This window comes from Metopolophium dirhodum, chromosome 7 (assembly GCF_019925205.1).
Source record: "Metopolophium dirhodum isolate CAU chromosome 7, ASM1992520v1, whole genome shotgun sequence".
NCBI lineage: Eukaryota > Metazoa > Arthropoda > Insecta > Hemiptera > Aphididae > Metopolophium > Metopolophium dirhodum.
In genome coordinates this window covers 30,309,409-30,334,521 of record NC_083566.1, presented here as the reverse complement: position 1 = coordinate 30,334,521, position 25,113 = coordinate 30,309,409, and the positions used below count along the sequence as shown (strand labels likewise).

At 35.9% G+C, this 25,113-nt stretch overlaps 1 protein-coding gene across 4 annotated transcripts in view; it reads left to right on the top strand.

Annotated features, from left to right (window-relative positions):
* LOC132948409 (LIM/homeobox protein Lhx2-like) overlaps positions 1-25,113 on the top strand; it is a 102,115-nt gene that overhangs the window by 32,872 nt on the left and 44,130 nt on the right. For 3 of the 4 annotated variants that reach the window (XM_061018850.1, XM_061018847.1, XM_061018849.1), the window contains exon 2: positions 9,146-9,195. The exons of the other annotated variant lie outside the window; for it this stretch is intronic. The gene's annotated coding sequence lies outside the window, so the exon portion shown is untranslated. The remainder of the gene's footprint in view (positions 1-9,145; positions 9,196-25,113) is intronic. 4 annotated transcript variants of the gene reach the window in all.

Genomic DNA, 25,113 nt, shown 5'->3' with positions numbered 1-25,113 from the left:
ATACCTATCGCTACTTATCTACGTAGATAGGTACTATCTATATTATATTATTATTTATAGTTAACTGCTACTTGCTAGCGTTATATACTGGTTCACCATTAAATAATCAAACAAATACGTTTATTGTTGCTGTAACAATGCCAAATATTTCGGTAACAGTCCTCTGAACAAAAAATAATTATAGTAAACGTGCAATTGTACATTTTTGGTATACGAATCAATAAGTAATAAAAATTGATTTGGGGAACGGAGTGGCTGAGCGGACTAAGGCAGGATTGCGAACTCGGCCACGGGCGGCATTTTTCTTCGGGCATTCACGGTGTCCGGAGAGAGAGGCTGCCATCCCCCAACCGGGCATAGCAGATACCTACAGGTGCCCACTTAAGAAATTCTGCCAAAACAAAGACATACGTGTTCAAAAATCTACATTACCTTCCCCCGCAGTTCCACAGGCTAATGACCTCAGTTGTCGAAGCCTCAACCCCCCCCCCCCCAAAAAAAAAAAATAATAATTGATTTTCTAAAGTGTAATATTTTTTATATTATACTGTATTTTAATAATAATAATAATGTGCGTTTAGATTAAAATTGTATGAAAACTGGTAGACAGTTAAAAATTAGACGTAAAAAAAATATAACGATTATTTTGATTCAAATCTATAAGGTCATCTAATTTTTATTTTCAATTCAAACCAAACGCTGAAAACTAAAATTTATAATTATTGATACGTTTATTTCATAGCGTTTGTTGTTATTTTTATATGGCTTGTGGCTTAGAATTGAATACAGGTAGAGTAAAATGAATTATTTAGTATTTTAACGGGTTTTTTTTTACCATGGTTAGTCGATATAACTGTTGGTTGTTGGTCACATTATTACAGTATTCTTATTTTCATCATAACAGCTAGTCTTTTTTCAGCATAACCTACCCTTCCATTACATGGTCTCTTTTCACGTATCACTGTATAGTTCCAATACGCAATTAATTTGGTTAACAAATAATGTATACCGTATAAATTCCGCAAATGTTCGGCCTCTGGCTCTTATTGTGTGGTTTCGCGGATAACTCACCATTGCATTTTTGAAGGAGCATTTTAAACTGTTAAACGTTATAATAATTAATATAAATTAAGTCCCAACAGTTCATCTTTTAGTCATACTTGAAGTTTACTGATTCATAGCCAAAAATAAATTGTTTAATTGAATGTTGATCGGGAGGTAGGATTCACACATTGGAGGAAGGTTGATACCCTCTGCAGTACCTATATATGCCACGTATAGTAAGTGTATTGTCGAAACAACCTTAAAAAAAAAAAACTAAAAAGAAAATTATTTTATATAGTGTGATGTACCGTACAAGTACGTTATACAAGGCATACCGTCACTATAACCATGATATTATTATTATTATGGTTTCACTGAATCGTTGGCGGCGTATAACAGGATTGTTTACGGGTGCTCGCGCGTCCCTAGGGGGCGTCGAGACGCGTTGCTCGCTCTGCTAGTTATTGATGAGAAGTAGTCGAAGAAGTATAAACGATACAATAATATAAATAATATATATATATATATATAGCATTCGCTGCGGACAGGGGTCGGAGAAAAGAATACCTGGAGCGTTCCTCCAATTAGCGTAGACGCCACGAATATACCTATATATATATATGTAATACGCATGTGTACCTATCGAAGACGGTTGGATAACACTGCAACTTGTAAGTATTGTAGGCAGAAGTTTTGGCTGTGAGCGTAACCGAATTACCGCGTATGTGGTATAACTGGTATAAGCCAAGTCGCGCGTTGTCGTCGTCATCGGTTGGGTGACCAAATGAAGACCCGGAATAACATGTATCCGTGTGTTTGAGGTATATATTATGAGGGCCTCGAGGCCTTCCCGTGTCTTAAAACCGCTTGAATTTTATAATTATAATTTATAAATGCTCATCCGTGACTCTGCAGACAAAAACGCTGTCTCTAAAAACAAATTTCAAATTTAGAAAATGTTTAGTATTATATTATACTGTTGTATACATACAACAGTATTATATTATACTGTTGTATACATACAACAAAGCTCACCGAGACTTAACAAACACCACACCGCTCCAATGGGTTATTTTTAAAAAAATCTGTCACCCACTCCTTGGTTGAGATCTGTATCCTCCGCCATTAGCCAAACGGTAGACGGCCCTATATAAAACTATATATACGCCATGTACTCGTTTCTACGATAACACACCGATTTGATTATACTTTTGAACGAGTCAAATATAATTGGATGTATAAATAATTTGTGTATACATTATTGTGAATACACACCAATTATAATCGGCCTGCACATAAAACGTCGAGTGCGATGAAATATGATTGGCAATTAATCGTAAAGGTTTTTAAAATAAGATAAAATCGGGACGGCCACAGTGCACTCGTCACAAAACTTTGGGAGTAGGTATTCCCCATACGATATTAATTGGCTCGTTTCGTAGGCTCCTCCGCAGTGTATATCGGCGGAGTGCGACATGACTCGTGGCATATAACACCCCCCCCCCCCCCGTACATACACAATAATGTAATGTATATGTAGCTGCACACAACTATATATACACGTGTGTTGTATAATAGTGCTGCACGACTGCGAACGATGGCCGTGTGAACGCCGTCTTTCAATCATCATTTCACATATTTTGTGCGATTGCCGCCGCCGTGCGTTATTATTATTATTATTATTATTATGTAGTTCCGTACTATGCAGCTTGTTAGGAGGGCACGCCGCCGTGCCGCAGCTCTCCGGTGCCAACCGCTCGGAGGCGTTGCAGGTTATAAAGCGGGCGCGCGTCTAATTAGTGTCTCGTGTCGCCGCCGCCGCCGCCGACACTCGAAACATTATTATAATAATAATGACGGCGACGACGACGATACTACAACTATACTCTGTATGCTGACGAATCGAACATCTGGTATTAATTATTATTATTTACCTCGGCGCGGGAACGAGAGCCATGTACACTGTTTTTCCTATCCGCGTCCCCTCGGATTTATGTATAATTTTTTTTTTTTTTTTTTAATTGGCCCTTTATAATAAGTTCGATGCAGTGTTTTTGTACGGTCGCTGCGGAAGCGTTGTCGTGCCGTTCGTAATTACAAGTCCACCGTGTGGTTCTCCCCGAGAGTTACGGGCGTTTTCGCCGACGGAAACGCAGTTAAATAATATTATATTAAAAGGTTTCCATGAAAAGACATTTTATTTACACAACATAAATATTGTTGTCTTAATAACGTACTCGCGCCGAAGTCTCCGTGCATCACAAACGAGATGTGCCCCCAGGAATTAACAGAGTACGAATATCGCAAAACTCAGACAGAGATTGTCTGCAGCGAATTTTCCGAGGCGCGTGCGAGCGAGAAGGAGAGAGAGAGAGAGAGAAAGAGAGCATTTTGTATTCTCGTTAGCGCGGCCCAATTAGCGGCACAACCCCACGTCAGACCATAAGGCGCCGTTTGCTCGTCGCCGCTGTACCACCACCACCGCCACCGCAACCGTACCCTTAACGAGCTCGGCACCCTCCTTCCATCACTGAAAACCCTCCCCTACATTACCAACCCCGATCGACCAACGTTGGCGTTTGTGGTTTTTTCATCGTTTTTATATTTATTTTTCTATTTTTTTCTATCTTTTTTTCCGAAAGCAGAGCTGATGATGTATGGCCACGTCGGGCTCCTCATCGGCATCACGTAGTTTTATTGTTTTTGTATATTATGTAGGCATAATATGAGTTTGGTGTGCGCGAGAATTTTCCTAAATACTTGGTAGGTACTCTATTGTTATTAGGTATTATTATATAGGTATATTATGTACAACTATATATAAGTTCCAACCTATATATGTACTAAGTAGGTACTTACTTGGGTCGCAATTAAATTATCTTTTATGCTCATAGAAAACATTTTTTAATATAACATATTATAATGCATACTCGTATTATCATATTGAAACTGCTAACTTTATACCTACTTTATGATATAAATTATAATATTACGTATTATAACAACGAGATCACTTCGATTTCGTATAGGCCTCATATATTATTATGTGTACAATGGCACACATCTTCTAAGTATTGTATATAGCGATGGGATTCTCTTTATATTTTCGGGGTCTCTTTATATCTGTCCACGATGTATTTTCTTTATTTTTTTTCTTCCAGAGAAAAACTCTCCGCTAGCTCTATGTATACAATAAAATATGTATAGGTGCTGGCCAACAGAATCTATCGCCGTCCATTAACACTCAACACAAACACGTGGTGCCAAATATTTACTCTGTAGATGCTCGTCTGTCTAGATAATTTACGTGTGTCCCTTTTCTGCAGTATTTATTTTGCACCCTCATCCCCACACGCATCATCGAAACGCTACAGCAGATTCGTCTTATGTGTATGTTGACCCTAAATACGAAACATAATAATATAAAATAAAATAAATCACTATTATTATTATTATTATTATTATATATACGATCAGTTTATTGTGTAACTTCAATGTTTTGTCCCAGTCGCTCTCAAAGATTTAGACCGATTTTTTCTAACGTTAAGTGTATACAATATAAACATTTTCATTGAGAATTTTAAACTATATTTTTTTAAGTTGCAGTTCTCGGGTGTCAATCTCTGATTCCCCCTATAGTTACGCCACATTATAATACAATAATATAGAAGTACACTCGTCGGAACGCGAACCAAAATGTCCCCGCGCGATTACAATAATAAGGGAGGATATTATAACGTGCGTGGAACACGATATTAACAATATAATATATAACCGGAAGAAAAAAGCCGGTCGTGTCGCGTGTGAAGGTGTCGGACTTTGTATAAATAATAGAGACCGAGCGACGTTATTGTGAGATCGTTGTAGACAATATTATTAATCGTTTTGCGAGCGGCCTAAATAACGTTTAAAAAAACCATCACATCCACACCCTCCTCCCCTCCACCGTATATTATAACTATTTGGCAATCACTAGGGCAAGTACAAATTTCGCGCCGCCCGTACGATAAATTTAAAATCGCGCAACATCTCCATATAATAACATATCTGATAATATCGATTTGGCGATTTCGCGGTATACTCTATACACATTACACATACGTGTCTCCCCCCCCCCCCCCCATATTGTTTATTGAGTTCGATTTAAACACGACGTTAATTTTAGCGTAATGAGCAAATGACGACGTGAGGTATTGAAATGATTATACCTACTCTCGCGCGTGGTTCGCACGCGCTAATTCGCCTGGGCGTTGTTGAGCATAATATTATTTCCTGCAATGCGTGTTAATTAGTTCGGAATGACATCTGTGCGAACAAATTGAAGTGCAGGCGGGCCGCGTCGAGATCGTCGTCTTTATTTCTCTCGGGTGGTCCTTCCTTCCCCCCCCCCCCCCATACACACACACAACAACAACAACTCGTTCACCTCCACTCGCACTGGTAAAAACGATTATATTTAATGTTATTATAATATTATATATCTTCATATTATTGTATATAGTACAACATAATGGTGGTGTATCATGTTTAATACGAAAGACGTACTACAACTCTGCTGCGGTGATGATTAATAATTCATACATTGTAGTACGTACAACGCGTCTCGACGGTGGCAAACCAAACAAAGTTAACGTTTTTCCTAAACTCGCGTGGGGAGCCGGTTTTCGGCCAAAAGTTTAAACCTATAACCTATGTATAGGTGAACATAATACGATAACGTACTTACGCGCGTCGCGATCGCCTATAACCTGAGTAACGCCGCGATTCGCAGACGACCCTTATCAAAGATATACTCAACTGCAGCAGCTGCACTCGACCGCCATTCACTCGGTGTATGATAAATCAATAAATGTATAATATATATCGGATTCGATTGCGCTCCGGCGGTTGTTCAATCCGAGACGGTTGTAAATTGAATGGTTATATACTCGTATATGTATGATATTATAATATATATAGGTAGGTTATACATATTATAACATATATAGCACATAATCGTGTCGGTCTGCGTTCAAGTGCAAATCGAAATTATAGTTCTCAATAATCAGCCACTCAAAAAACAAATAAAAAAACGCTCCGATAAAATAATTTTTTTTTGAAACGTTTCCATATTTTTTTTCTTCGTCCAACAATCCACCTGCTATGCGTACATTACTATACACACCTACAGTGGCTAGATCAGCCATACTCAACCTTTTTTTTATTTGGGCCACATAAAATATTTTAAAATATTACGCGGGCCGCAAGTTGAAATGAATAAAACGGAAATTAAAAAAAAAACTAAAAATAAATTTATTTATTGTGTATATTGTATAACATTTGAAAATTTATTATAAAAAAAATGTAATTAAATATTTATTCTTAATAAACTTAATAAAATTCACACTAATTAAATATTTTTATTTAATTAGTGTGAATTTTGAAATTGAGATAGTTTTTTCACTATTTTGGACATATCTGGTTTGTAGTTGCTGCATGCTACTCTTAACAAGTCGTCAAGATGTGAATCAGTAAGCCGATTTCTGTACACATTCTTTGCATATTTCATTTTTGAATATGAAGTTTCACATAGATATGTTGATGTGAACATTGTCATCAAAAAGTGGGCACATTTTTGTAGGGTTTTGTATTTTCCTGGCACTAAATTCCAAAATTTAGTTTAGCGATAAGATAAAATACATCAAAATCGTTATAAATAGAAAAAATACCAAAAACATAATCATCCTTATCTATTGTTATATTTTATATTTATAATAATATTAGTTTTGAAACTTATATTTTTTTATCAATTCAACGAGTTCTGTTCGGGCCACATATAAATCGTTGGAGGGCCGCATGCGGCCCGCGGGCCGCAGGTTGAGTATCGCTGGGATAGATGATCTCGGCGTGAATAGGGTGTTCATTTTATATGTACAATAATTACCTCGGTGAACGCGTTTCCGTCGGTCGACGTCCGTATGTAACTCGTATGCGTAGGCACCTCGTTTTAATATGCATACATAGAAACATAGTATAATATTATATGTAAATCGACAGTAAAATACGGACCAATAAACAAAAATGGATGTATTTCGATGCCCCGGGCTTTTACGTAGTATGCAACAAAAAATTTAAACTCGACAACGTGACGCGGCGACGGGCGTTGGGAGAGGAAAAAATCCCAGAGCATTCAAAAAAAGCAGTTTAACACCGCGTACTATATCATAATACTGTATAATTAATTTAATACAATATATAAACCTGTTCGACTAATCCGTCCCTTACTGTAAACGTCACACAACTGCCTCCGGATTACGTTCTCGTCCCCCCGTCCGTGCTCCACTAGCGTAATCTCCTATATATACACCTACAGCGCTATATATAATGTATGCTAATGTATAAATACCTTCTGGAATATTATTATTATTACAATATTATGCAACGTGTACAATAGGTAACTTAATTATATTTATATAACATTCCCCCGTCCGCTGCTTTTTCAGCATTTATACGGGGGGGGGGGGGGGGGGGGGTGGTGGTGCTTGCGTGTTCAAGTAATTAGTAATCAAACAGTGACACAAACACAGAGTTTAACAACTAATATTATATATTTTTTAAACTTTTGTATCAACAATAATAATAATAATAATAATAATGACAATATAATAAAGAACTTTATCGAACTTTTTTTACTTGCTTCGTTCCTCCTATTCGGGGAGAGTTTTGAGCAAGTATACCAAACACTCCAAAGATATATTATAATCCACAAAAGACGTTTTATCAATGTTTCCCTGCACCGTGGCTATTCCAGTATTTTTTTCTTACACAGTCGATTCTACAATATAAGTATAATATGTTATAATTCAAGTTAAAGTGAAAAACGTTCACGGAGTGAAGAGAAAACATTGTAAACTATATTGCAATTTGCAACAGTATATTCTTACGTTAGGAATAATCAAGTACGATGAGTAACTGATTATGGCAGCTAGCAGAGCTAGGATTTTGATTAATATTTGTTTCCCGTCAATGTCTCCATATGACCATAATATCTCATAGATTATAGACAGCTCTGGTCAGAGTTTAGAATTCGCAGTATTTCAGTGCGCATGATTAAAGAATGTCTCCAAAAAACGCGGGAAATAGCTGTAACCCTCTTAACCATCCTTCTTCTTTGATTACGCCGATGAATCACACTTACATATTTTAATAATATTTACGAGTGTAAAAAGTAAAAGACGATATAATAGTACAGACGTTTAACGATCGATCTATACACGTAGGTGGTAGGTATAGCCTTTGAACCAGGGGTCTTTAACATTTTTAGGTAGCGGGCCACCTATTAAATCAAAAAATCCCGCACGTCGTATAATATACTGCAGTAAAATAATATTATAATAGTAGGTATAAGCAAAAAAAAAAAAAATAATCAATACTATTACTCCAACGTATAATTTACATACACGATAATGTGCTTAAAATTTGTTCACGGGCCTCAAATAAAGACGTCATGACGGGTTGAAGACCCCTGCTTCAGGTTTATACTGACCTTACTGACTAAGATTACTTGGTTTGGGACAGTCTGAGTCTGAGTTATACAAATAGTAATAATAAATCGCGTAAGAAGTCACATATTACGCACTTGCTGCTGTGGTATTTTCAATTTTATAAAGTATAATATTTATTATAATATACTATAAATGTACGACGAGTCAACATTTAAAGTACCTAACATAAAACTGATGTGGCGCGTAACCAGATACCCGGAGCCGGAAACACGTGATAACGTGACAACTATATATACCGAAATTACGAGATTAAACGCAATCATTATCTGCTCCTCGCATTATGGAAATTGCTATTATAATATTATTTGTGTGTAATCTCCACTAGCATAATATAGGCACGTGGAAAATCGATGATCTGCAGGTTCTTTCGCGTAAAAATGTCCACTGTATTTTTTTCGAAGTGAAATACCTAAGTATAATATTATAACTCATGATATATATATTACTATTTTTTTTTAGAAATGTCTTTTTTGTTCATTAGAACAGGTTTAGAAATTATACGACAGATGATTGTATATAATAGATAGTTGTTTAATATAAAAAAATCTTTTTTTCAGACATCCACAATATAAAAAAAAACTCAAAAAGCAATTCTCTGCCGTTGTAGGTGAGTAAATTGTTGAACAACATTATACTATTTTAGTTCTTATATTATATTTGCAATCGTATTATTATTCCAACAGATGTTAAATTTAATGTGATTCATAATATAGGATTAATGCATGTATAGAGTTACTTGATTTATTGTTCATATTTTTAAACGCTCGAAATTGCTAACTTATATACCGTGGTATTTTTATACACGCATAGTATCAAATGTTTTCGATTGCACGTTTAATGGTACAATTATCTCGTTTAAATATTTAAACAGCTAGAGTTATCAAATTATTTTATAATCCTAATAGGTACTTGTGAAAACGTAAGATGAAACAATTTCATTACATTATGTACAAACGATAAGCAGCCGTTTATATGAGCGATATACGCGTGTATACTCTCGTCTGTTATGTACAATATATAGTATATATATTAATAAACACATATTTATTTAAGAGGATGTCAGCGCGCAACATAGACAAAATTAATTTGCGCAGAATCATTTTTTCTATGTTTTTAAGTAATCTTAGAGTAAAATCACCCGTTACAAAAAAGATAGAGAATAATATTTTTGAGGGAATGACATATCGATTTCTCTTATTATTGTTTCAAAACGATTTAAACATAATTTAAATTTACAACATTTTTTTGTTCATTTTGAAAGTCGAATACAAAGTCAAATAACAATAAAATATATTACCGATATGTCATTCCCTCTAAAATATTATTCTCTATCTTTTTTGTAATGGGTGATTTTATCCTAAAATTACTTAAAAACAGAAAAAACGATCTTGCGCAAATGCGTTTTGTCTATGTTGCGCGTGGGTAAGAGAAAGAAAACAAATAGTGCGCTGACATCCTCTTAATATAAGACATTTAAAATCGTAAATACGCCGTAAACGTATAATTAGTGAAGCGATTATTGTTAAAGACACGTAATATTGTCAATCTATATCTATACGCGTGTCTATATAACATCGTCTCTAAGTCGAACGATATCGATCCGTTGATTACATTCAATCGAGATAAATCCATGTTCTACAATATTATCACATATTCGAGTATTAGATGTAGAGAAATATCAAATATTTAAAGTATTAAGTTTTAATTATTTTTACTAAATCCTAAATAATAATTGGATAATATGGAAGAATATAACAAAACGACTTCAAGCGTAAATCTTAAAAATTGACATTTAGTTCAGAAAAGAAACAACGTTCTCGAAACAACTCAAAGAAGTAATTAAGAAATTTATTAGAAAACTTATTATCTCGGTAACTGTACTTAATGAAATGAAAAATTACAACAAACAAACAAAACCAGGTCAATTAAAAATTAAAACATAAATTATTTACGATACTTTTATTAATTGGATTTTGTTTTCATTCGGAACAATATATTATTATGTCGATATTGATCATTATTTTGTGTTATTAACTCGGCGAGTGGATTCATTTTATTTTTTTTACTTCCAAGTTGTAATTTAATTGTTCTTTATATTTTAAGTTATTCAATAAACTCGTAAGAAGTGTGTATCGTATTATTATATAGCCATAAATAGGTATGTATGGATTCTGCTGCAGCAGTTTTACGCGTTCATTACTCTCAAGAAATAATTATATAGGTATTAAAACCGTATATTATATTATATTATGCTCTAACTTATCATTATAAATTATTATTATTGCACAAGGAAACGAATAAATATCCGTGGAAATCATCATAGCGTTCCGGTGGAAGGGGAAGTGCGACAATTCCGTGACAGATTTTCACGGGAGTATGCGATCGATGACATTTGATCATAATATAAATATTATTATATTAATAATAGAAATGCGCTCGCATTCCGATTATAGCGATGGCAAAGGCTGAGTTTACTGAAATTATTATAAAAAAAAAATCACAACACTTCCTCCGCCGCCACCGCCGCCCGGAAATCGAACACACATTATTATTATTTCATTAGATTATTTTATTGTAGGTGTATAATAGAATAATCTAATAAATTCGTGTTTGTGTGCTTTTCGCCGCCGTGCGGTGACGTGGCGGTGGCGCACATGTGTAACGCCGCCTCGTCCGCACGGAATTCCCGGATGTTGTTGTTCTCGTCGTTGCCGTCGTCAAATGTAATTAGAGCAGCCACACATATTATTATTATTAAATAACGGGTGTGCGAAGCGGTGTGTGGGGAGGCAGAGGTTTTCTGAAAATACGGTTTACGCAATTATGCAACGTAGAAACCAATTTTGTGTTCGTCCCTCTTTAGCTCGTCGTGCCATTCACCCTCCAGTCGTTATGATATATATATAAGCAGTGTGTGTGTGTGTGTGTGTGTGTGTGTGTGTGCCAAGTGTATATTATATGTATATGTGTGTCGGCTGTGGCGAGGGTGGAGAAGTTTCTGTCAAAGGGACGCTGCACGCACGCACTTGCTCGTGTAATAATGAAAATTAATACCTAATGGGATTAATTTAATATGTACACCGGTTGGCGTGAACAATGCGCCGCGCGAATACGCACCGTCAAACCGTCAAAACGTTCCGTTTCCGCTGCCGCCGCCTCGGCAGGGGATTTCTAAAAAGTTTCCTTGATTAATTAAAACGTCCCCGCACGGCCACTCCCGTCCGCTCTTCCCGTATATTTCGGCGAGTCGATTACTTTTGACGTTAATTAAGTTTGATCTCGCGGGCGGCCATAGGATCGCACCTCACAACATAATATATTATATTATATAGGTACCTACTTGTCCTGATTACATATAGATAATAATGAGAGGTCCTTTTCGGTCACCGACTTCTGGTCATCCATAGATGACCTATATTATGTTACGCACGAGCCATAACTAGCGTTATTGTTGTTTTAAAAAGCCAAGAGTATAAGTACCTACGCCTTGTCAATTTTTCTTGGTGAGAGGGTTCTGTATGCGTGTTTGCAACCCCCGACCCACCACTAATAATAAGTCTGAAATATAAGACACCACTGCGTACTAACATTGTATATAGGTAATACAGCGTTGTAGTATTACAATTAATATTATACAAGATCAGCCCTGTAACGCCCTTATTGTATAGTAATATTCATTGTTAAAATTGCTACATTTTATAATATATGAAAATAGTAACTATTCACATGCGTGAGATATGTTTCGTACATTAACATCGCCTCTGCCGAGCTGTTTTAATCGGAATTTCGTTTTAGTCTCGGTTAATTCGCCTCGGATCCCGCCGCCGCCTGTGCTGACAATGATGACCACCCGACCCGACCCTTCAGCCGTCGTGTATATCACCACAGGCACGCGAAAGTCTAGCAATTAAAACGACGTCCATTTACCCGCTCGTTACCGAAGCAACCGCAATTACGAGGAGCCAGGGAATTTTACGCCGGATCGTAAATCCGGATCTACTCGCCGCCGCCTGAGTGCCGTCGTAATTAGTTAGGTCTTGCAGCTCTGCACTACTATAAAAATCTGGCCGCAGTAAAAGAGCTTTTGATATTGTTTTCGTTTAGTATCGCCTGCAAACCGCCCAGAGATAGCTGTAATCTTCAATTATAAAGTATACTTATATACATATTATTATACATGTATATACATATATATGAGAAAAAAAAACCTCCCGGATAAAAATCCTTTCCCATTCGATTTCGGTTTCTCGTGAGAATTATGACACCGGTACGTTTTAATGTGCCTATAAGTTTTTTACATTTCCCTACAACGGCGGTGCACAAACTTTTATTTCCTACTTTTCATCATCGGCAGAAGGAAATTCGCAGCTACAGCGTTATGGGCGATTGCAGATCGATAAACACCGTACCTATACTTTTAGACGACCGACGTGGATATTGCATTTCTTCAATATTTCTCGTCGAATATAATTTAATGTACCATGCAATATAATATATATATAACATATAATATATTGTACTACGCTGTAGTACCAGGTGGCTGAAATCTCACTCTTTTAAAAGTGAAACAAATTAAATTTATTCCGTAATTGACTTTAACGGATACCAGTTTATGATGTTGGACGTTTTTGATAACACGATTATAACTCGACCCAGTCGACCCTCCGTATTTATGTGATATAGGGATTATAAAATATAATCTTTTCAAATGGGGGTGAATATTATAAAATCTTCCACGATATTCGTAAAAATACTAATATTATATTTTATATATAAATTTCATGTATTTTATATTTTTTAACTAGGTTTATGTGCATAATTTTTATTTTTATTAAATTAAACTTTCATTAAAAACCTGTTGTTTCTCTTTATTATGATTCGATTATTTCGATTTTAATTATATTTCTTAGAGAAGAAAATTGCGTTTATGTATCTTTTACTGGTCGTTCGACAAATATTAACTCGTTTGCCAATATTGTCCATTGTCAATATAATATGATCGTTCATACCGTATTATATACCTATAAGTAAATAAAAAATGTATATAGGTATAATTAAATAATTCGTTTCGTTTTACTCGCAGCGTAAAACCAGCTAAATTATTAATCATTTATCAATGTTGTCATTATATAATTAACGGTTAAAAAGCCAAATCGTACCTATATATATATATATATATATATATATACACACACACACCTTATAGTTTGTGTGAGTGTTTTGAGGAAAGTCCAAGTACCTAGTTGTAACCTATATACCTATATGTAATCTACGTGTAGTCTGTGGGCCGTTTGAAAAAGGGTAATAATAACGGTCGATATACTTTTTTAAAAAGCAGGCTTCGTGTTGTCAGACCAGTGACCGATATTGTGCTGCCAAAATGTTATTAGAGTGCCGTGACGGGGATACCTACATGTATGTATAAAAAGAGCCCGCGGCGTCGAACTTTAAAATCCCAAAGGCGAGCGCGTGCCTCCGTCTATAAGTCGCAATTGCAACTCCTCCCGTCGCGCGACCTACCTGCATCACTTTACCCACTGCCTGCCCCACCTGCACCGTCCGGAGTCGTCCAGGTATATGTACACACTTAGGGTCTATATACTGTATATACGCACTTTCCTTTATAAGTTTTCTCATCCATTACTCGCGGGTGTTACCGGTCTGGATCGGCGGTGAAAAAGACGGGGTGCACTCGTCGCACAACTTTAAAGCCATCCACGCGCACTCTCGTCTCGTGTTGACGGTGTATATACTGTATATGTATTATATATATAGTGTGGCAGCGGTCGGTGGGTGCAACGGAGGCAGTGGTGGATGCCGCGCGCGCGTCCCTTATCGATATAACCCCGCGGTAACCGTGGTCGGGCGGGTCGCGGTATAGAAGAACCACTCTCCGGGTCCGCCGCCGCCGTAGTCACCACTCAAAACCCATTAATGGGCTCTAATGGAGCTCTCTGGTTTTTCACTCATCTCCCGCGCGCCGCTCGCCCCATCCGCTCCTCGAGTCCATTATAACGCCGAGCTCGTATACTTCTGTCTAAATCCTATCCGCTTACACGTTTTAGAGGAGAGACGAGACCCGAAGAAAGAGTACACACGCGCGCGCCCGCGCACGCCCCTATATATTATATATATATATATATATGGTGAGAAAGAGAGTGGATGCTGCTCCGTGGTGGCAAACTCACTCACTGGCGCACGCGGGGAGGACTAAGTGACAAACCGTTCGATTAATAATAAAAACCGTTCCCTTAATTGACTACAATAAGGGATTCGGGTATCCCTCTCGCCACCAACCTTCGTCTCGGTTGCAGGAGAGAGTATAGTACGCTCGGCTGCTACATTCGTGAAAAGTTAATGCGCACCATCCCCCTCTGCAACCCGTCCGGTCACGTTTCCTCTTAGCCACCATCGTACGTGAGTACGCATACACAGACACACACAGACACACACACACACATACATACACACATACATACATACATACATACATACATACATACATACATACATACATACAAAGACGGTCACTTATGACGAAAACACCGAAATTAGATACATGTAGAAAATCTTCAACTTTGCGCACCCTTACTGCAGCTCTAATGTATATGTTATGTTTTGTAATATTATATAATTCTTATAATTTTATGTGAATAATGTATAAGTAGGTACCATGATCGTCTAAATTCCGCACTCTCTTCTTAACCAGCTATACAAGTACTTATTTTTTCGATAAATGTTATATTATTATTATATTATCCATATAGATTTGACTCAGAAATAGGTAGGTATATATATTATATATAGACTATAGACATGTAGTGAAACCACTGTTTACTATTTACAGTCGAATTCTAAATGTATATATTTAATACGATTAAGACTTTGATGCAGTCACCAGGTGGTATATTATATATTATAGAATTAGAAAACGATATTCGCGTCACGAACATAAAGAGGGGGTATACCAAAAGCGTCGTCGTTACCATTTCCAGTTTTTAATGACGCCACCGACCCGTGTCATAACAAACCCTCAATCAAAAGGGATTTTGTTATGATAATAATACCTCGAAAGGGTTGTAATTTAAGGGGTACCGATGTACTACGGTTTTTACTATTCATGATTTGCATACGATTTAAGTGCTCTGCAGTGTGCATGTGTATAAAAATAAATCATTAAAACGTTTTATTATTATTATTCTTTTGCCGATGCGTGAGAACAAACATTCGCTACAATGCATATGACAATAACAATATAATGCATTCAGGATAGAAAGAAAAAAATCCCGTGATATTTATTTGCACTCATTTTGTGATTTAATCCATTGCTCTTTGTACTGTCTACGGAAACACAGCACACTAGGGAAATCTATTTGTTTTTTTATTATCCTTTCTTTCCCATGCGAAAGATACATGTAAATATTTCAGATTATTCGACGTAAACGATTATTCCACCAGTCTTCTTACGCGTTACGAGAGCTGAAAAATCGCCTATCCCGGCATCGATGATTTTAAATAAAATAAAATATAGGTACGCCTACGCTCGAATTCGTTTTTACCATTATATCAATATCATCAAACTTAATTTCACTATTCCCGAAGTGGTACTATACATATTTATATATATACAAAGTACTGTAAAGACAACACGATATAAATAATATGGCTAAGAAAAGTTACAAAAATATTATTATGAACAACACGAGACGACGTATACATGTATGGGGAATATAAGCCTTACAACAACTTACGATTCAAATATTATTCAATCATACGCATAATGTATTGTTATATATTTCGAATTCGAAAAGATATTAACTGTATGAAAAAAAAACAAGTAAAATGTAAATTATAAGGTTGTAGTTGTGTATGTTTAATATTTAAAATAAATACATATATGATGATAAAGCATGATGAAAACATATCTGACCATTTTCTCATATTATATGCACGACTGCTATCGGTTCCATAACTTTCAGCACCTTCCTTTGTTTTTATTTTTAACTCATAATTGGTAAGCTGCGTAATGCTTATATAGGAACAATATATATTTAGCTGTTTTAAATTTTAAAATAAAAACTTTAAAAATACGTATTTTTTTCATTTGGTGTCTGATTAATTACAAATCCGAAAGATGGTGTTTATAAAAGAAATAAAAATAATGACAGGAAATGTCATATCACATGTTTTATAACTAACCAACTAACTAATGAGGTACGGCAAAGAACATGATATAATATTATAATGATTCGGTACAGTTATTTAGATAATTTACTTGACAACTTTCCTTAATTAACATAATTTACATTTAAATATTAATCGAGTGCAGATAAAGTATCTCGACAAACATTGAATCGTATTATTACAATACTGTTTATTTTACAATCGAGATACAACAAATAAAATATATTATATAGGGTAATTTATATTTTATATCAATAATTCATCAAAAAAATACTATTTTGTTATTCACTTAAAAGCCATAGTAGTATTACATGAAATAAAAAAATGAAATGTGCCATATTTGCGACTATAATGATCCCATATATCTTGGATGTTATACTTACTTACGAAATAAATTACGCATTGTAGCGAGAGCCAAAAAAAAACCGTAATATACAACAATAGCACTCTAGACAAGTTAAAAAATATAATACAATTTGTCTGGCACGAGTTAAATAAACAACAAAGTTCAATTGTATTTAGTGTAAAGACATTATACACTGACTTGAAATATAATATTATATACATTACATTACTGTGGTATATATTGGTATATACCGTCGGTTAAATAAATCACGTGTAATCAAACAACGGTCTCGGAGTCTGAATAAACACGTGTTAAAGAATTCTGAGTAATTTATTAATGCCAGCACGTATTTAATAATATTATATCTTATTATATTATATAATATGAGTATATTACTTATCGACGAGAGCAAACATTTCCCGTATATAGACGCAATCCCATTGTCTTTTAAGCTCCCCGGCGAATACGATACAACAATAGCGTAATAAACAGTCGACTACAATAATAATACCGTTTAAAAGTTCTGTAGACAGAGAAAACTTATATATATATTTTGTAAAAAATGAATGCCCCCCCCCCCCCCCCGAAACGCATTTAGGTACTAAGGTACCACTTGTACATAATCTACATTATATACGCATATTATAGTATTATCGCGTATTCATTTATCGTTTTGACGAATGCCCCTCGTGGAGTGTATAATATATAGAGTATTATTGCCGTATATAGGAACTGCACGTCATTGTGCGAGTGAACACGCTTAACCGCTGTTGATTTCGATACGTGACAGTCGTAACACGCCATTCGCCAATATGTGTAATTTGGCGGGGTAGCTGTAATTTGTAAATCGAATCATTTAGCGATTGACTTTTGATTTGGTGCCGGATGTCGCGCGGGTGTTCTGGAAACGGCCGCAAACGACGGAAATGAACGCAAATCAATCGTGTAAATAAATATGTGCGAATATGTAATATACGTAATATAATATTATATTTACATATTATTATCGATTGTTGCCGATGTGGTTTGTCGGCGTTTTTGAACTCGAAGGTGGTGGGCAGAAGGTGGCGGTTTAAGCATTTAAGGTTGTACGGGGAAACGGGTGCGCACAAAAGAAAAACGTACGACGAAATTCCAAAGGGAATTTATACATGTACAAGAATAAAACGGAATTATGATTTATAATACTGACATCGATTGCTACCGTTCGAGGTGGATATTATGCAAAAAGAAATTTCACCCGTGTGTGTCCATCGGGATAGGAGCGCGTCGTAATAATAATAACAATAATAGTAATGGCGCGTATATATAGGAAACGCGGTATATAGTATAGTAGTCGTCGTCGTTGTCGCAAAGGCAATTTAACGGCAGAGTACGCAGAGGGCCGACTATATATATATGCGTGTGCGTGCATGCATGTGTGTGTGTGTGTGTGTGTGTGCGTGTAAGGAAAAAGAAGGAGCAGCAGCAGCAGAGCAAGCAGCCCATGTATCATGTGTGATAGTTATCGATTAAATAACACCCGACCGACGGGTATTGGTTTCGGCGGCGATACTCGAAATTGGTTTTTCTTCCCCATTTCATTCATATATTAGATTCGGAAAACGATTTTCCTCCCCCAGCCCTACCCCGTCCCCTTTTTATCCCTCCGCCACGCCGTCCCGTCCCCTCCGCGCGCGCGTCTCATTCATGACCTACTCCTCGCCGTGAACCCCCTTATTTAAGGTGTTTTCGATCAAACACTCCTACATCTCTTCGCAATATTGCTAAGAGGTTTTTTCGCCCCGCCACCCGTCGTTGTCGCTTCGTCGTCCGCCCGCACCCGCTCCACCGGTGTTATATCGATTTGGACCTTTTCGCCGCATATGTAATATAACTCTCTCTCTCTGACCTCTCTGGCAGGCAGGCAGGCAGGCTGGCTAGCCCATCGGAAATTCTAATAATAAAGTCAACGGAACCCCCGGCGGACCCGTGTGGTCCACCACCACTCGTTTCCGCTGCTGTCGGTACGAGTGGGAATGAGAGAGAGAGTGAGAGAGAGAGAAAGAGTGATAGGACGGGGAGAGCTTTTGCCAGGTTCCGGTTATTGCTCAATGTTTCAACCCTCGTGGAAATTATTGAAATTGGCGGCCGCAACGGATATAACAATAACGACATTATATTATTATTATTCCGGAACATAATATTGCAAATAGGAAAAATAATACTTATTGGCTGACAATGGCATATATTATTATATTAATATAGGTAGGTACGCCTCACACAACGTATACACGTTATGCACCTCCGATATAAATCACTGATATACCATGTTATAAAAGCTACTGTGTTATTATTAAAAACGCAAAATCTTATTATTGTTTAGGAATACGGTCTAATTATCTGAACATATACAATATATTATATTATTCATATATTTTAGTTTATTTCATAAAGAGCAGTAAAAAATCTTTTTGACATGTTTATTGGTTATAACTTATACATAATATAGTTTTATAATTGTTATAAATACAACTGGTGCATAAGTTTAGTACAATATGATAGCATGGTATCGATTTATTTTAGTAAAATACAGGTATGAGAGTACAATATTGAAAAATATACGAAACTTATATTTTTATTAAAATAAGAATTCCAAAAAAAATTTTTGCATTTGCAACTATAATACTGGCGCTATTAATTATTATAATAGATCAAAAATTATTATATTTCAATTTTCTTCGAATTAAATAATATAATTTTGGATAATATACTTGTTAATAAAAAAAAAATATAAAATATTATACATGTTTATGTGTTATAATTGTTTAATATAATATAGATATAGGTGTATGTAGCAGTGTAGATATATGCATAAAAAAATATGAAAATAGATTATAGTAAATTTCATAAAAATCGTACATTGTTAAGCAAATCATAAACGTGTCTTTAATAATCAATTGAATCACGTGAACTTTGTAAACCATTAAATTAAACCAAAATCTCCACAGCCAAATATATACCTAGGCGATTTCCAATTTTATAAATTGTTTAATTTTTTCGAAACAAAATTATTTTTCTGGGTAGAGTTTCACTTTTAAAATACATTTATAAATTCCACAATTCCGCATAGGTACCGTGATGTCATTACGGTCCAATCAGTTTTCGATTTTCATCAACGCACAGTTGCTATAATGTAATACCACTGGCGGTGTAGAGGGAACAACAAACAATAACTGGAAAGAAAATAAATGTATTCGAATGTTATACATTCAATAATACATAATATATACATCATACATTACACATAAACGAATTTATATACATAGACGGGGATGGTAGCAGTTAGGTATATATATATATATAAGTTTGTGTTGAAATACCGAACTGTTGTAGCGGATTTTTTTAATTAATAGTAACGATTCGTGGAATGTGGGTGGGCGGTCGGGCGGAGTCGAGAGTTTAAAGCCATTCGAATTATCCGCGGACTGCCTTTTCCGCTAATGAAGCCGGTTCCGGAAAACTGCGTGGAAATTCATTACGTTCCCGATTCAGCACTCTTCCCACGTTAATTAAATCTACCCTCAGACCTCACTATACTACTATTCCTGTACGTCCACCCATCCATCCTACCACAATACCGGGAGCACTTAAAACACACAGTTTCCTCTATTATTTCATAAGATCACCTACCATATTGTATTGATCAGTATGTATACGGTATACAATAGTAAGTGTGTATATCATAACCTCCCCCCACCCCCTATAACCCATTTATGGACTTCATTTGGTATTCGATTTTGATGTATAATAATATGTATTATTCTAATTCAGTTTAAAAATGTATTTTATTTATACATATATATGTATATGTATTCCAAAAAAAAATGAACAATACGTTTTTGTGTCAGGTGATATATCTCATATATAACTATACCGTGTTAGAAAAATAAATGGACTCTCTTATTTATAAACGTTTATTGAAATTGCCGACTTCACTTTGTAGCAAGAATAAAAAATGTCTTGTCGAATTTTATTATAAACCGTAACAAGATTTTACACCGCATTTTTCTTTGATTTTTTGATTATATTTCATAGATATATGTATAATAAACAATATATGACAGGCGTGTCTAGATGGAATTGAATAACGAAAATTACGATTCAGTCGATAAATAGATGTCTAAGATAAATTCTAATAAGAAATCGGCGCTGAAGATTGTTCTGATTTCTGGTTCTACGACCAAAATATTACAAACAATATACCTAATTGCAGCTTGGACATTTTAATCGAATTTTTTTATTAATCGGTTAGCTGTTAATTATGCCATGACAAAAAAAATCATATTCACAAAGCAATATATAAAATAATTTTTATGTTATAATAGTTTATTAATTATTTTTTTGGGGTAAGACATTTATCGCATTATTTAGATATTTGTTCATGTTACCATTGTTCTCAATAGATATCTGCTTCATAATATTATGTGACGAGATAATGTTAAATATATAAGTAAGTACTTATATAATATATCACTACATTGAAGTGGTATAAACAAACATTTTTTTTTGTAACGATGTATATAATATAGTTTATACAAATAAGAAAATAAAAAACGTTTATTTACATATATGTACATACTTATAATATCGTGTATAAATGTGTATACCTACTATGTATATTTAATACAAAAAGAATATACTCGTACATAAAGTTCTGGTTGGTTAATAATTGATTATGAGATCGTAGGTATTGACACTACATCATGTTACTTTTTTAAGATCAGTCAGTATATAAGCACTCCTAATGTAATTGTACAAAGTCAAACTGTTGGAATGTTATGTATTTGAATTCCGTCTTCGTGGTAGAACCAAGTGTATTTTAACGACTGCGCCCAACAGCAAGACACTTGGCTAACGAAATACTTACAAGTAGACTATTAAATATAAAAGTGCCTGATAAAATACTTGCACGGATGTCACTCTATATAGGAAACGTCGGTTAATCATGGTATAAAGTCGAATAGTTGATAGACTTACTGTGAGTATATTATGTCGATTAAAATCGACGTCCTTTTAAACGAAATTAATTTTATTAAAAACCTGTTTTTTAATAATAATTATTATTAGATTTTCAGTCGGCCGTTTGCATATTTTTCTTCTTTTTATTCTCCCTCAAAGACATCCAGCGATATTTATAAAATTTTAATATACCGGAGAGGCTGAGAAAATGTCAGGGCTTTTTCCTCTCATTCCGTTGCACCGTACGAAAAACCTAAAAGCTATTAAATAATGCCGTTAAGACATTCGTTGTGGAATTGGGCAATATGGTCGGAAGAGGTGGTGAGGGGGGAGGGGGCAAGGAGAGAAACTGAGTCCAATGGAAACTTATTCCGAGAGTGACGTCCTAAGTTACTGCCGGTCGCTGCAATAAAGTATATTGATATCCATGAAATATTCAGAGACGGCATGGCACGTTTTTTTTTTAGATAGATTTCAATTTGTCTGAAAGCTAATATCGCGGTAATGTGCCGAAAAAACATTGACGCAGCCACCGTAAGACCTACCTCTAAGCACTCTCGCGAATCTTTGCGGATTGGCTTTATATGTATATTTCTATATAATATATTATCTATATATATATAAAAATGAATGTTTGTCTGCCTGTGTGTCCTTTATGCATTCCTAAACGGCTGGACCGATTTTGATGAAATTTGGTACAGAGATAGATTAGGCCTCCGGGCAGAAGATAAGCTAATTTAAAAAGGGAGAAGACCAACCCCGAGAGGTGCTCAAACAGGAGTTTTGAGATTTCCGATGGAAATATTTGTTTATAAGTGGTTTCCATGGGTTTTAAATGAAACATATTATTCATATTATAGAGTTGGCATTTTTAATGGGCAACGAAGTGCACGGGATCAGCTAGTTATAATTATATACTTATAAGTTATAATACAGATCCACAATAGAAACTCTGCAAACGGAACTCACTGCGACTGCGCCGATTATGACCGGTATTTCATAATGGTCGTTTAGCTGATTTTTTTAACGTAACGAGTTGACCGTCTCGTGTTTTTTAAAGTTTTTTGTGATTTAAAAACAAAAAAATTTATGCAATTGGAAACACTTCTTTGTAAGTTAAAAGTTATAACTGAGAATTTTTACTGTGTATGCTTACTCCTACTATTCAACAGCATAATTTATTCAGGGAAATATTTGTACGGAAATATTTTTATTTTTTTTTTTTATTGGGTAACCCGCGGCAACATAGGCCATTGGGTGTGGGGGAGGGCACTGTAGGTTTTTTTAAATTGGGTAGGTTGGTACACGTGTGTGTTGTGTTTTGGCAGAATTTCTAATGGGTCACCCGTAGGTTTCTGCCGTGCCCCGGGTGGGGGGATGGCGGCACTTGTTCTCCGGACACCATGCCTTGCCCGAAGAAAAATGCCGCCCGCGGCCGAGGTATCGAACTCGGGTCGGCTGCGTCGCAGCCGACGCCTTAGTCCGCTCGGCCACTCCGTCCCCCCTGTACGGAAATATACCTTTATTCATAATCATTTAGTAAACAGATTTCGAAAACCTCGTATAGTCGTATTGGTAGAATATAATATTATTATATCGCATAATATGTCAGACACATTTTTACATGTCGTTGACAAAAAACAAACACTACATATTATATAATATTTGTGGGCATGTTGCTTATTATTGTATATTATATTTGTACCATATATGTACTGCGTAAGCATAACGTGCTCGAGTACCTACTGTATATCTATATATTATACTATATAATATTATTATACTATTGGTGGCACGTGTGCGTAAACTCGTATATATAACCCATATAGATCCTATAGTTACGTGGTTGGAAATTAAAAAGATACCTCGTGAACAATTTTAATTAATATCCAAGTGTTCACAAATATTTGGCCGTACCTAGGGGGATGGGGGGGATGTTAAAGGTTCAAATCTCCCCCCCCCCCCCCAAAAATTGTCTCGGATTATGTAGCTTAAACGTAAGTATATACATTTAACATCCTTTGGTGTTTTTTTATAATATTTTATATGGGGTATACACCATATATTTCGAGGCCCCCCCCTTGAAAATTTGTTTCGACTACGGCCAACACAATCTCGCGTAACACGCGGTGACTTGCGCAATAGTTTTCAAAAATTATCTTAATAAACGGCATTCGCACGTACATCGTGATATAAATATTATATTTTTTAATTTATCCGGATGGGCGCGGACGCACACGTGCGTCGTAGTAATTATCGTTGTAAACAAACGGCGGCGCGGAGGTATTCGGGCGATTGGTCTGGCTGGGGTATATACTGCTGCAGAAGGGTCGTGGAACGTCGTCGTCAGGGTGCTGTGGCGGTGTCAGTCACCGGTCGTCGTTCGAGCGTGTACACCCCGTTTGTATCTGTCGTATAATATAAACTATATGATATATATATACCAATAGATTATCGTTACTATTAATTATAATATGAAACGTACACACACACACACACGCACACGCACACATTATATAGGCACATAATCCGCGTTATTTCAATCGATTTCATGCAGGCAAACACAAAACGGGGCAACGAGCTTGAAATAAAATAAAAAAGTTTTCAAAACGATACGACGACGACACGTACACATGCGCGTTATTATATAAATATGAGGGTAATTTGGCACGGAACCCAACGCCCCACCACCCGGCACCCCATTGATCAGATAACGTTTTTAAAAGGCTCTCCAGCGGTGGAACCACCCTGCCCCTCTCACGACCACAATCGCCGCGACCCTTTTTCCGACCACCATCGCGCGCGCCAGTTTCGAGAGGAACTGTGTACGACTGATTGAATCGAGTTCACGTCACTTGTCTCCGCCGGCGGCGGATATAATATAATATAATATTATAGCAACCGGGGCTCAGCAGCAGTGTGTAAACGCGATTAATATAATGATAAAGATAATAATGAAAACATAAAACTGTGTTCGAGCCGTTATAATATTAT